The sequence below is a fragment of the Punica granatum genome, chromosome 4 (assembly GCF_007655135.1).
Source record: "Punica granatum isolate Tunisia-2019 chromosome 4, ASM765513v2, whole genome shotgun sequence".
In the NCBI taxonomy this organism is placed as follows: Eukaryota; Viridiplantae; Streptophyta; class Magnoliopsida; order Myrtales; family Lythraceae; genus Punica; species Punica granatum.
Genome location: NC_045130.1, coordinates 4,686,812 through 4,700,996, shown reverse-complemented (window position 1 = coordinate 4,700,996; position 14,185 = coordinate 4,686,812). Strand labels below are relative to the sequence as shown.

The 14,185-nt window shown below is 35.6% G+C and overlaps 1 pseudogene; it reads right to left on the bottom strand.

Moving 5' to 3' along the window:
- Positions 1–2,550: 2,550 nt before the first annotated feature.
- Positions 2,551–5,808, bottom strand: LOC116202787 (annotated as a pseudogene).
- Positions 5,809–14,185: the final 8,377 nt, after the last annotated feature.

Here is a 14,185-nt window from a genome sequence, read left to right as displayed (position 1 = left end):
CCATCAAGAAAAGACTAGTTCTGGTACCATGGACGTTCTTCGAAAATGTGACTTGGAAAAACTCGACAGGATGACTGGCCTGAGGCCCCACCAACCGGGAAGAGCTGTCCAAGTTGTTGCCTGGAAATCTACAGTTACGTCTGAGGGCAGGAAGGTAGGTATTAATTGCACAAATAGATTGAAACCTAATCCCGGACTTCTCTTCATGTGCGATTTTAACATAGAAATTTCAGAGTTACTTGGATTGTTTGCAGGGGCACTTCCAAACCCCTCTTATCGTCAACGGGAGTACACCACTCATCCACTCCCCTCTCTAGTCCGAGGGAGATATGAAGGGAGCTGCTTTTTAGGGTGTTTTAATTCCGACCCCGAGGCCTCATCACAACACTTCTTCACCATCTAGTACAAGAGAACGGATAGTTCAGCGATAAAATGACATCGTAGAGAAGAATCGCCTCGTTAAATGATTTTTCGATTCCGTCCTAATGAAACATAGAGTTCCATAATTAGGAGGAAAACCATGAGTGGTCTTAATGACTTGCAAAAGGAGCCCAAGTTAATGGCAAGTTAAAGGACCAACCAATTAGGTCTTCCCTTTCCCCATTTTTTGGGTTCTTGACTTGTCTTCCTCTCTTGTATGTCCCTTCTTCCTTAACCATTTTTCTTCTTCTTCTTTTACTTTTCCAATATTTCTATCTAGTCAACGAGAAAAAGAGCAAAGTCACTGACTTGTACAAGAGAAGACTAGTCATAAACATGTAGAAAAGTAGCATGTCTTCTGTATAGCACGACTTGGCAGTGGACTAGGACTTCGACGACTTGGGGCAACGACTTTTACAGGTCTCATTTCGTGATCCTGCATTCACGGATAGGAAACCTATGGTATATTTCTCGTGTCGAGCGTCGATCCAGATTGTCCCCATGAATAATTAGTTATGACGAGCCAAATTTGAATACATATATATATATATATATGTATGTATTTTTTTTAAGTTATGCCACTCACCAGAAGTCAGTAACACAGGAGCAAATTCTTCAATCATCGTGGTTTATTACCGGTTAACAATTTTTCCAGATTTTTGGTTCAATCTCTATGTTTTTTAGGGTATGAATCATGGTATTCGAAAGCCCATTAAAGGATAAAGTTCTTCCGGTGTGAATTTTCAACATTCACAAGGAATCGAACCCGAGACTTTATTTAAGCAAAATAAACGCCGAACCACTTAAACAAACTCACGTTGGTTCGATCTCCATGTTTTTACTGTCCAAATATCTGAAGCACTCAACCACCACTTGATAGCTCAATAACTGTGATGGCGGTAAGGGGAGAAGAGAGGACCAAGCCCCCAAAACAACGAGCAAACAACCCGAAGAACCTTAGAAATCCATCTAAGTTATTTGAAGTCAGAGAAGAATAACTCAAAGAATGAGTTACCCTAGAATATAACTTGATTACTTCAAAGATGACTTGCCCATATCCTTACACGATCATCCTATTTATAGAATAAGGACACAAGGACTTTTTAGCTTCCCTAAACACCCTATTAACTCTATTTCTATCTTCTCAGATTTTCTGGACACAACTCACGACAATGACGATAACTTTTCCTAGACAACTCCAAATTATGAACAGTTTGATGCATTGGAAACTAGACTTCTAGGGCTTTCCAATGACATCTTATTTGACCCCATTTAGTGCAGGAACGACTCAGAAAACTAAGTACGAAATGACTCTATGGTTTCAGTCCAACAACATTTAATTATATTCTAAAACTATCATATGGTCTTCTCGATTTCTCCATCATTCTCCCCCGGTTGGAAGAGACTTGTCCTCAACTCGAACTCTTCGTCTTCTCCGATGTAAGGTGACAAGTCGGAAACGTTGAAGGTGTTTCAAACTCCATAATCTTCTGGTAAATTCACCTTGTATACATTTCACCAATTCTCTTCGAAATTCGAAAAGGTGCATCAGCCCTTGGCTTGAGCTTCCCAAAACAACCTGGGGCAAATCGTTCCTTGCGAAGATGAATCCACGCCAAATCTCCTTTTTTGAAGCTTATGGATCTTCTAGACTTGTCGGCTTGATCCTTGTATTTCTCATTTTGCTGAAAAATCTTTTTGCGAACCTCCTTGTAACCCAAAATATGGATACTATGCAAGCCTATTTGCTTGACAAGGTGCAAACCGGCTGTTGATGGGTCCAAAAGGGATGCATGGTTTGACATAATTTGATATGTACATTATCATTTTTTTAGTGGAACCTTAGTATCCAAAAGCCTAATTAGGTCCCGACTAATTTAGTCAAGTTGGGTCGGTCCATTAAAGGGTAAAAAGTCTTTCAACCTGGATTTTGTCCATTTGTAAGACTCGTTAAGGGAAACAAGCGCCGAACCGCTTGAACCAACCCACGTTGGTTGATATGTATGGTATCTTTGATGTTTGATATTGCAGGCGATTTTTCCTTTCCCGGTAAAGAATGCTTTTGGTTCAGACCAGAGGGCCGATGAGTGTAAATGCCATTGTTACCGGCATGTATTTCGAAAAGTTCACTTTTTTGTCTTGCAAGAAATTTGATTTACTAACTGAGAAAAGCCACAAGGACTTAACTGGGAGTTCATTTCACTTTATGTTACAGAATAATCAAGAGCACAAATTCGATCTCTTCCGCATTGCGCACCTATCAAATTACATATAATTCCAAGACCTCCTCGTCGCTTTCCATGTCTGGTAATGACTCAGTGTCCTCTGCGCCCTGCAGCCTTCCATCCATTGCAGATGTTGGCTCTAGTGCTATTGTCTCCTGCTGTACTGCACCCTCCTGCAGCTGCAGTGCGAGCTCAAGGCTCCGCATGATATCATTCATCAATGGTCGTTTCATCCCTTCATCTCGTAAGCAGCTCATCGCTGTCTCAGCAAACTTCTCTAAACAATCTGGTGTGGTCTCAGCTTTCAGATTGGGATCAATGATTTGGTCAAGGCTCCCGTTCTGGTAGCAGCTCTGGGCCCAACCCGCAAGGCCAATCTCTTCAGTCTCAAGATTTTGTTCACAGGTGGCCGAGCACATAGCGCCTCGAACAGCACAACCCCAAACGAGTACACATCCGACTTCTCGGTCAGCCAGTGGAATCTGAAGTACTCGGGGTCCAGATACCCGAAAGTGCTCTTCACAATGGTGCAGATGTGGGACGTGTCGGAGGTCCTCATTTTAGAGAGACCAAAGTCGGAAACCTTAGCCACCCATTTCTCATCGAGCAAGATGTTGGTCGTCTTAATGTCGCGGTGGATGATCATGTGTTTCGTACCCTTGTGGAGATACTGCAACCCCTGTACTGCTCCGAGGCAGATCTCTAGCCGTTGCTTCCATGAGAGGGGAGGATTTTCTGTGTTGTACAGATGGTCCCGGAGGGTCCCATGGGACATGTAGTCGTACATGAGTATCATCTCCCCTCCGTCATTGCAGTACCCGATCAGGGAAACCAGGTGGACGTGGCGGAGCTGAGACAGCATCGCGATCTCCGTCATGAACTCACGGACACCCTGCTGGGATCCGGCATTCAGCTGCTTGATTGCCACTGTAGTGGATCCGCCATTCATATATCCCTTGTACACATTCCCGAAGCCTCCCGCCCCAACGATGAAGATCTCATGGAAGCCATTTGTGGCTGCCTTTATCTCTGCCAGCGGGAAGCGGCGACACAAATCCCCCGGCATTGATGAGTCATGGGTCTTGGTCAACTTGGTCGTAGTGTGCCAGAGCAGCCGCCAGAGCATGGTCTTGTCAGTATAGGTCGATTCCTTGCTGCTACTCCGACTCCAGAAAGTCAAGAAGCACAGAAGACCGAGCACCAGAGCGCCAGAAACATTCCCACCTGCAATAGCAGCTATCACCTTGATGCCACCGGATGACTCTGGTGGTTGCTGAAGTGGATCCTGAACCCATATTTGGTCCGGGTTAGCTCCGGCCAGGTGGCGGTTGTCGCCGCTGATTTTGAAAACCTCTACGCCATTGAAAAGCGCATCAGCATAAACCGAATACTGCTCTGGGCCTGTGTGGAGTGAGACGGTGAGGTTAGTCTTCTTGCTCGTAGGAGCAACCATATCCACGGCATAATCTTTGTAAATAGGAATTCCTCTTCTTCCAGTCCGCTTGATAACATCCGCCCTCGAATCAACTACCAGGTAAGCTATGTAGATCTCGAAGGTACGATCACCAATTTCGCTTATCTCTCTCTGAAACTCACAGAAATGTAACCTGACGAGGTAGAGGAAGTTGGGATCGACCAGGAAAGACCATGTTCAATAGTATGTGGTGGCGATGCATATTCAGGAATGTGATAAAAGACGAGGGGGATGGACCAGTTCACTGGCAAGACACTGCTAAGGTCCTTAGTCAAGTAATCATCGTCCGGTGTCCAAGACCGAAACATACCGGTGTCAGCTTTGGGGTCAATCGTAGTCCCTCCAACATTTATGCGGTATACCTGTTAATCCAAGGAAGGGGGGAAAAAAAAGTCGGATCGTTATTCATGTCTAATTCTTGGAAGCCTGCACTTCTAGTACTTATTCAAAGCCCCCAGTTTCCGCAGTTGTGCATGACAGTATTTAAGATGATTGAGTCGCCCTTTTTTTCTATTGATTTTATTAAACGAGAAACGAGACCAGACATCTAACAAGATGAGGTTATTGAGGTTTGATGTTACTCGTGTATTCATGGAGAGTACTAAGTTTAATATCGACCGAAATCCCAATGCTTACATTCATTCCGTGGAGCTTTTCCCCGTATTCTGAAGTAAAAATTGAGTTATTACTGACAAGTGTGAAAATAATTGCTTCGAGGAAAACCTCTGTTTTTCTAACCATTTGATGCAAAACCATGCCGACTCAATTATCTATCTGTTGCATACAAGTAAATCTGTAGCCGATTCCACAACTCTAAGATGGAAAACCTCGTGGAAATTGCAACTTTTGCCGTCCCTAATGAGATATAGTTAGTTCTTAACGTACTGTTTCCAGAACATTTGTGTCTCTCAACGGCAACGAGTTGCCGTAATTGCCGAGAAATTCAACCTCGCGGGAACCGTCAATGGTGCTGTTGTCGTAGTAAAGATCAGGTGGCATGGAGATGATCTCAATCCCATTGATGAGAGCATATGCAGCTGGCCTGTCAGTTATCGGAGTGAAGGTCAAGTTCAGCCTCTGGTTGTCCTCGACCACCACGCAGAACTCCTTGGAGAACTGATGACTGCCAGGAGAACTGATGACTGCCAAGGTAATCGGCCACAAGTGAGGTACTAAAGTTCCGGAGGAGGGTGTAAGGGCCGGAGCTCACGGAAAAGAGGGCATCGGAGTGGGAGTTCTGGACCTCGAAGTTCTGGACCTCATAGCTGGAAGGGAAGAAATGGAGGCGCAGGAACTTCGGCCCTGCAGTGACGGGGAAGGAGTAGGAGAACTCGGAGCGGGAGAGGCGGGCGGTGATGTAGGGAACTGTGGAGATGGCACTGGGCTGGACCTTGGCCTTGGAGATAAGGGCCGTTTGGTGGTCGAGCGGGGCGTACTTCTGGTCATCGTCGCCCATCCAGAGGCGGCCTTATTTGTCAGAGTCGTCAGTGGTGGATCCGCAGTTGATAAAAATTTTGCCGGCAGAGGAGCACCGGCAGAGCTGGAGGAGGAGGATGGCGGCGAGGAGGGGCGAGGGTGGCGGGTGAGTGGTCCGGAGGAAATATCTCTTCTTCATTATTGGAGCAGTCCAGAAGCAGAGGAAGAGAGAGAGACAGCCAGAGGATATAAATAGAAAGGATGCAGTTATTGAGATATCAAGTGGGGGGTTAAGTGCTGCAGATATTTGGACAGTAAAAACATGGACATCGAACCAATATGAGTTGGTTTAAGCCGTTCGATCAATATTTATGCGGTATACCTGTCAATCCAAGGGATCGTTATTCAATGAATGTTTCAGACTACATAATACATTAATTTAAAAGCTCAAAAAGAATTTAAAATTGAAAATGTTTTAAATAAATACCTAAAAAATATTTTAACATATAACCAAATTCTATTTCATTAAATAAAAATTTTAAAATTCATGATTATAGAACTGTATACATATATAATTCAAAATTCAAAATATTTCAGATTTATTTATTATAATTCTAATCATTAAGGCAAAGAAGAGCGGACTCTTTCAATAGGGATTGATCGGCTAAACTCTTCCTCCTCATCTTGGGAATATACAAAAATCCAAAAACCATAATGTAGATAACTGCATTTTACAATAAAATCCTTAAACAAATAAACTAAATCTCTCACACATTATGCCATGTGGCACTCTCATTATTTTTCTTTCTTTCTTTTTTTAAATATTTTATTATTTTTTACCAAAAAATAAAAGGGCAGTGCTGGAAAAAGGTTTTTCTTTTTATGCCAAACTAATGTGATGGAGAGGAATGTGTCTTAGTGTAGCGGCACAAGACACCGACTCGGAAGTTCAATAAGTCCAATTCTAGGTTCAAGAAAGGTCAGTCCATTTAAGGGATAAAACTCTGTCATAGTAGATTTTCTCCAATCAAAAGACTCCCATCGGAAACCTTGCTTTAGGAGAACAAACATCAAATCACCTAAAACCAACCAATTAGTGAAAACTATATTTCAATTTATCACAAATTTTGGTAGTCTCTTTTCATTTAATGTTGAATTTTGGAAATATCCTTATCTTTAATTTTTTTCCATAATAAGACCGTAGCCCGAGAAATATCCTTATTTTTTTGTGAAATGCAAAGTTACATTGATTACATAATACTTTTAATGAATATCAAACCTCTACAAGAAGTAAAGTGTGTATATTTAAAATTAGTAGAACTCAAGGCCTATTATATTGTGATCATAGTTCTAATTAGAAACATTGAGAATTCAATTTAAGACTAATGCGAAAAAATATTTGCTTTCATAATTTATACCATATGAAATATTAAATACTGCATTCGTTTGAAAAATTTTAAATTATTAGTATCAATCGAGAGTTCATAAGTGTTATGCATAAATAATTTTATCATTAGCTTCAATTATACTATATATATATATATTGATTATTACGCAAGCTATCACGATAAAGTAAACTAATTAATAAAAAGATTCCGTCGCATCGCACGAAATTATACTCTAGTACTTATCTAAAGTTAAAAGCTAAAGATAAATTTATGATCTAATATTTTTGCAACTAAAAATATAAACTCTTAAAAATTTTATCCCGTTTATTTTTTCTGCAATTATGTTTTACTTTATTTTATTTTATTTTATTTTATTTATTTTCTTATTTTTCTATATTTTATGATTTTTCAGTAATTTTTCTGAATTTTTGTTCTTCTTTTCATTTTTGTGCTTTGTATATTCTTTTTTGAACTTTTTTAGTGTCATGTCAGCAAGAAGTTTGCCACGTTAGCCCGGCTATTATTTATTTATTTGTAAATAAGATATTCGAGAAAGATGAGGTCCGTTCTTAACGTTTCTGATGTTGCTCTTCTATGTAAAAATAAAGTGTTACACATTTTATTTTTCCTCTTCCTTGGATAAATGTTGGTTGGTCCTTTAACTTGCCATTAACTTGGGCTCCTTTTGCAAGTCATTAAGACCACTCATGGTTTTCCTCCTAATTATGGAATTCTATGTTTCATTAGGACGGAAACGAAAAATCATAATGGGCGGTGCCATCAAGGAGGATGAGATCCCCCTTATCTGGACACCGTCGGACAGTGGAAGTGATTTTGGCAAGTTCATTAGCAGTGGCGGCGAGAAGAGCAGCATGATGACTACCACTACTAGCAGTTCAATGAGCAACGATTCCCAGAACTTAACCGGAGCTGTGGTCTCTGAGATTATGAATCCGCAAGGGCGTTAGAGGATAATAGTGAGCTTTCTTAACAAGGCGATTCTGATATGATGCTAAAGGTTCACTTCGAGCCTCTATTATTAGTTGGAGTTACTCCCAATTGCAAGACCCGAGTTTGCTCCGGTAATTATTTTCCTTAGGTTTTCGAATCTTGGATTAGTGTAAGTCTATTTTGAATGTGCGCAAGATGTATGAGATCATATGTATCGAATTGCAGTTTTGTATATTCTCGTCTATGTCAACTAGTCGTAGAGTCCGTGCGTTGCACGGGATCGTACTTATTCAATTTTTATGTTTTTTTTCAATTTTATTACATATTATATGCATGTTTTGAAATATTATAAATCGTAATTTACCATCATTAAAACTAATATTAGATATATATGCATGACTCGAAAAAGAACATTTTATATTTTTATAGATACGATACCAAATCATCATATCTATAGAAAAATTTGATCTCATTTATTTTCTAAAGCAAATATGATAACAGATCTTTTAAAACACAAAATTGATTTATTTATATTTTAATATACGTAATAGTGTATATGTCTCATTGGTTAATGGAACCATAGAAGATATATAGTACATTATATCCATAACATGTTATATAGAATATCTATAATATTTAGTGTAGATCATATAACTCTATATCTATATATTTTTTAAAATTAAAAAAAGAAATTCGTTTTCTAAAAAATGCTTAAAAAATGGAGAACATAACAACTGACGCAGCGTACAACGCGAGTAACCGTCACAAACCCCGTTGATTTGCGCACGAATACCGGAAACTACGACCTTCTATACCTGTTGATTCTACGAATACCAGGAAATAAGCATCAAACTCAAATCAATCCGAGATTGGACAAAGCGCGAAAGTTTTGAATTTTATTGATAATCCAAAAGACGACTCCTTCAGCCCTGGGCTTACACAAAACTTAAATAGGGTTTAAGAAAACTTAAATTGCATAAAAGAACTAAACTCTTCTAAAATTGAAAAAACACCCTAATTAACATAAATTGCATGTTTGAGGCCCTAAACGATGAAATTTGCCTTAAATATAAAAAAATCACGACGAAGCGGTGAGTTTTGCTCCGGAGGCCATTTCCTTCAAAATAGGGTCGTCGGAACCTAATTTTCTCCAGATACCGATTTTTCAGGTCTTCTGTCGCATCATTCTTCCCTGGATGGAGAGAATTTGCCCTCGAACAATACATGGCCAGTCCAAACGAACAATAAAATAGATCAAAATATATCGTTATGTATACATATCGTAACTTACAATCAATAAAATATATTATATTAAATATATACATTATTGTTGTTAACTAAATTTTAACAATAAAGTAAGTAAAAAATATAGTTATTGATATATAAATATATGCCTATTTTAATATTGATGGCTTTTGATTAGATATCAATTTTACTTAAAAAGATAATTTAGGATTATCAAATATTATGTAGACAATAAAATCTTCTAAAAGTTTCAAAAATTTTATATTATATCAATTTCAACTAAAAATATTCATTCAAATTATAAAAAAATTAAAAAATTAGCCTAGATTAGAAATAGTAGCGCGACTATAAAAAATATTGTCAAAAAATATAGTTGATTTTTAAATAATTTTTGTAAATATTATTATAAAAATTTAAAAACTCACAAAAGGAGAAAATTGAATTTTATCATACCATATCTTTTAAAGATTAAAGCAAACCTTTTTTATTAAAAAATTAATATAAAAATAAAAATAATTAAAAAAATTCGATAAATTTCCATTAAGAAACCGAGTGGTTCTTACGTCATATGATTGGCTCACTACTGATCCGTTGTAGAAACGTTTATAGTATATATATTATATACGTATATAGAAACGTGTATATATATATATATGGCTACATATACACATATAGAGACGTATGTAGTGTATATATATATGACTTTATATATATATATTTAATAAAGTATATAAGTGTAACAACAACCAATACGAACAACAACAATAATAATAATTGAACAATTCACATTGAGTATAATAGTAGGCGTACTTTTTGAGAGCGAACGTCTAATGTCGACATATATTTTTTGAGGGCTGAATAGACCACTGTTATGTGAATGGTGTTTCCTATTTATAATGTATTATGTATTATTATACATAATTTAGGAAAAAAATATAATATGATTTATTTTTAAAAGTTATATAATATAATATAATATAATATAATATAATATATATTGATATATTTATATATCTATCTATCTATCTGTAATATCTAAAATATATTAATCTTATAACCGAAAAAGATAAAGATATCTTAGAAGATATCATAACTAAAGATATTTTAAATTTATTAATTTATTAATGATTTAACAATTTCAAAAACTTAAAAATCCGAGAAAATTACATTAAAAAATTGAGCGTTCTGAGGCTATTTGTCCAGGCTCACTTCTTCCTTACTTTCATACATACTAGTCGTGGAGCCCGTGCGTTACACGAGATAATTCAACCAATCTAAAAAAAAATTATGACTAAAATTAAAAAGAAAACTTCGTTCGTTTAGTGAATAGTTATATTTTCTCACACATGGAATCATAAATCAATAGGAAGCCACATATTGAAGTAGTTATAGCTTTGTAAAAGTTGGATTCGTTATTATCTTGACTATAATAACATGATGATTGAATTAAGACAAGTAGTACAAAATATATTAATGTAAAACACCCTAAAATAAATATATCGATATCTTATAAATAATTGTGCATTCAATTTTAAAAATTGAAAAGTTTGTGATTTATTTATTATTATGTAACAAATAATATTCAATTAAAAGTAAAAATTTGATAAATATCTTGTTTGATTACGGATCATATATAAAATATCTTTTAAAATTAAAAAAATCAAAATAGTTATTTAATTTTTAAAAATCAAGAGATCATATTTTATCAAAAAATTACAAAAAAAAATTACAAAAAAAAATCGTTTTTATTAAAAATATATAAAAATATACTTGGTGACAGTTTTGTAGGCCTCATGTGCTGTGTGGAAGGCTTCGCCTATTTGTTTTCACTTGAGCTCTTCTTCGGTGCTACGGCCATTGGTACATCATTCGCACTTCTCTCGGCAATTCTTTTCTGCCGCTGAATCAGCAACTCCCCCTTTCTCCTCCTACTCTCCATCATGTATCAAGGTGACAATAGAGGACATGGAGGAATTGAAACCATACTCATAATTATCTAATATATATAAGGGAACAAAAAGAAACTAATTTAGCAAGATACCTTCTCAGCTTTGCTCCTTCGGAGTAGGAACTCGACTTCCTGAAGTCGGTTTCTTGGTCCTCAACGTCATGTCTGGGTAGTTTCTCCCGAGAGAAGCGTTCACACGCTTAGACCGCCTGAAGATCACCGGCGATTTTGAAAACAATTTTGCTATTTATAATGTACAACAAAGAATTTATAAAAGATGCAATTTGATTTTTTAAAAATTTCGTAAGATTCTAATTTTCAAAAGATTTTTGGGTAAATAATTTTGAAATATTTTGTTGATAATTTTATAACAAAAAATAATTAAATTTCGGAAGATTTTGTTTAATTTCGGAAGATTTTATTAATTTCCAAAGATTTCTTAATTGTGAAAGATTTTTTCGATAATTTTATAATATAAAATAATTAAATAAAAATTTTAAAAGCTCAAAAATTAAGAAATTTTAATTTAAAAACATAACGTTCTAAGACTATCTGGCGGAACCCGCCTCATACCTTACTTATATATATAGATAATCTGAATCGATACTCATAATTATCTAATATATATAAGGGAACAAAAAGAAACTAATTTAGCAAGATACCTTCTCAGCTTTGCTCCTTCGGAGCAGGAACTCGACTTCCTAAAGTCGGTTTCTTGGTCCTCAACGTCATGTCTGGGTAGTTTCTCCCGAGAGAAGTGTTCACACGCTTAGATCGCCTGAAGGTCACCGGCGATCTTGAAAACAATTTTGCTATTTATAATGTACAACAAAGAATTTATAAAAGATGTAATTTGATTTTTTAAAAATTTCGTAAGATTCTAACTTTCAAAAGATTTTTGGGTAAATAATTTTGAAATATTTTGTTGATAATTTTATAACAAAAAATAATTAATTTCGGAAGATTTTGTTTAATTTCGGAAGATTTTATTAATTTCCAAAGATTTCTTAATTTTGAAAGATTTTGTCGATAATTTTATAATATAAAATAATTAAATAAAAATTTTAAAAGCTCAAAAATTAAGAAATTTTCATTTAAAAACATAACGTTCTAAGACTATCTGGCAGGACCCACCTCATACCTTACTTATATATATAGATAATCTGAATCTTTGAAATTTAAGTTGGGATCCTTGCATGTTGCAAAATTACAATTTCCATTTTGGCACTTTATGGAGAAAATTATTCCTACATGCACAATTGCTGTAAGTATAGCCAACAAGTAGAAGACACCAGACAATGACATAACAGAAGATGATTCCTTGCTCATGAACAAAATCAGAACATCCCCATCAAACGATAAAAGCAGTAATAAAAAATCTGGAGGAATGATATCAAAGTGTGCAAACTTCGCTTTCCGGATTAGACAAAAAGAATTTGATACAATTGATACAACTTACTACTGATTGTATGCAAGAATAAGGAAACAGAGCAATACGGGAAAATTTTGGCTAGACTATTGGCTCGATGAAAAGAATCATGGACTAAAAGGTTCAAAGAATTTCTCAACCCCCTCATAAAAATACAGGGGAATAGTCTACTAAATTGACTAACAGAACGTCTATAAGGGTACAAGCTATTCCATGCTGTGTGGATCTTACAAGTCTTTTGCACACAAACGCTCGGAAGAAGAAACGGTAGAGGGAGATAAGTTACTAGATTAGCTTTAAGGTGGTTGATGGTAAGAAATTATAAAAAGTTAAGATGATAGAAAAGTCCATACTCAAGTACTCGTATGTGAGTATCATCGAGGTTCCCCATGCAGACATGCTGAAAAGTCTATAAAGGCCTTTCCATCCGTCTTCCTTGATCGGCTGTTTGACAACTTTCACTGCTGAGGTTCTCTTCTGATCGTGGCCCATAACCTGGGAAAAGATATAAACTAGTCAGAGCGAACTATGAGTACAAAATGTCCATCACTAACGAAAACCACCTTATTTGTTCCTTTAAAAAGGCAAATTCAATGTTTCGGTTTCTTCCTGTTCCTTACTAGGTGGGAAAAGGCAGTTTTAGCATTTCTTTTACAATGCTTGATAGGATTGAAACAATTAAATCCATAGTCGGCCAATTCGATGTCTTGTACAGTAGTAAAACTCGTGCGTTGCACGAAAAGTTTTTTTTTTATATAAATAATAATACAACAATTATTAAAAAAAGTAATTCTTTTATACAAAATAGAAAAAATAATCAATATATAATAATTGTACTATATTTTCTCAATTTAATATAGTGAGCGATATCATTCACAGAAAGAAGATGTTGTTATCTTGAATAAGAAGTTTAATTATACCAATGATAAAATTTAGTTTTACCATCATGTAAAAAGTAATATCAAAAGTTATAATATATAAAGTATTATTATTATAAATGATTTTGCTGGAATATTAACCAAGGAGACAAAGCGTCTATTTCTTATAGAGGTTGGAGGGTAAAGTGTAACTTTTGAAAGGTCAGAGGACAAACATTTACCATCCTCAAAGCATGGAAGGCAAACTGCTTTTTCCTCTAAATATAAATATGTATACCACATAATTAAATTACTAAAATATTATCTTCTCTGGTATAAACTTATATATTCACTTTGCCGTGTATATACATGTGTATATATTTTTTTTATTATGCATAATGACATGAAGTACATTTATTAGACGAGATATATATTATGTTTTTGAATTTCAAATAGGATGATCTTGAAATTCTTGAAGTTCTTGATGGTGTATAAGCCTTCTTCACGAAGTAACAATTTCAACAAATCTATCTGATATTTTCTTACGCTTGCATGCATTAAAGAACCTTCATTTCATTAGATACAACAATAATTAAATGAATATTATAATTACTCAAAAATACCAAAACATACCTCTTCATCCAAGAAAATCATATCGAGACTAATGACTTCATTAATCTTTGTGTTTACGGCATCCCACAGTCTTGGCATTCTTTCTCCAATTATCCATGTGTCTTTCTCAAGGCCTAATTCCTTTATCATGTGATAAATCATTCTAGCGTCTCAAAATTAACAATATTATACACATTAAAATTATAAATGAATCAAAAGA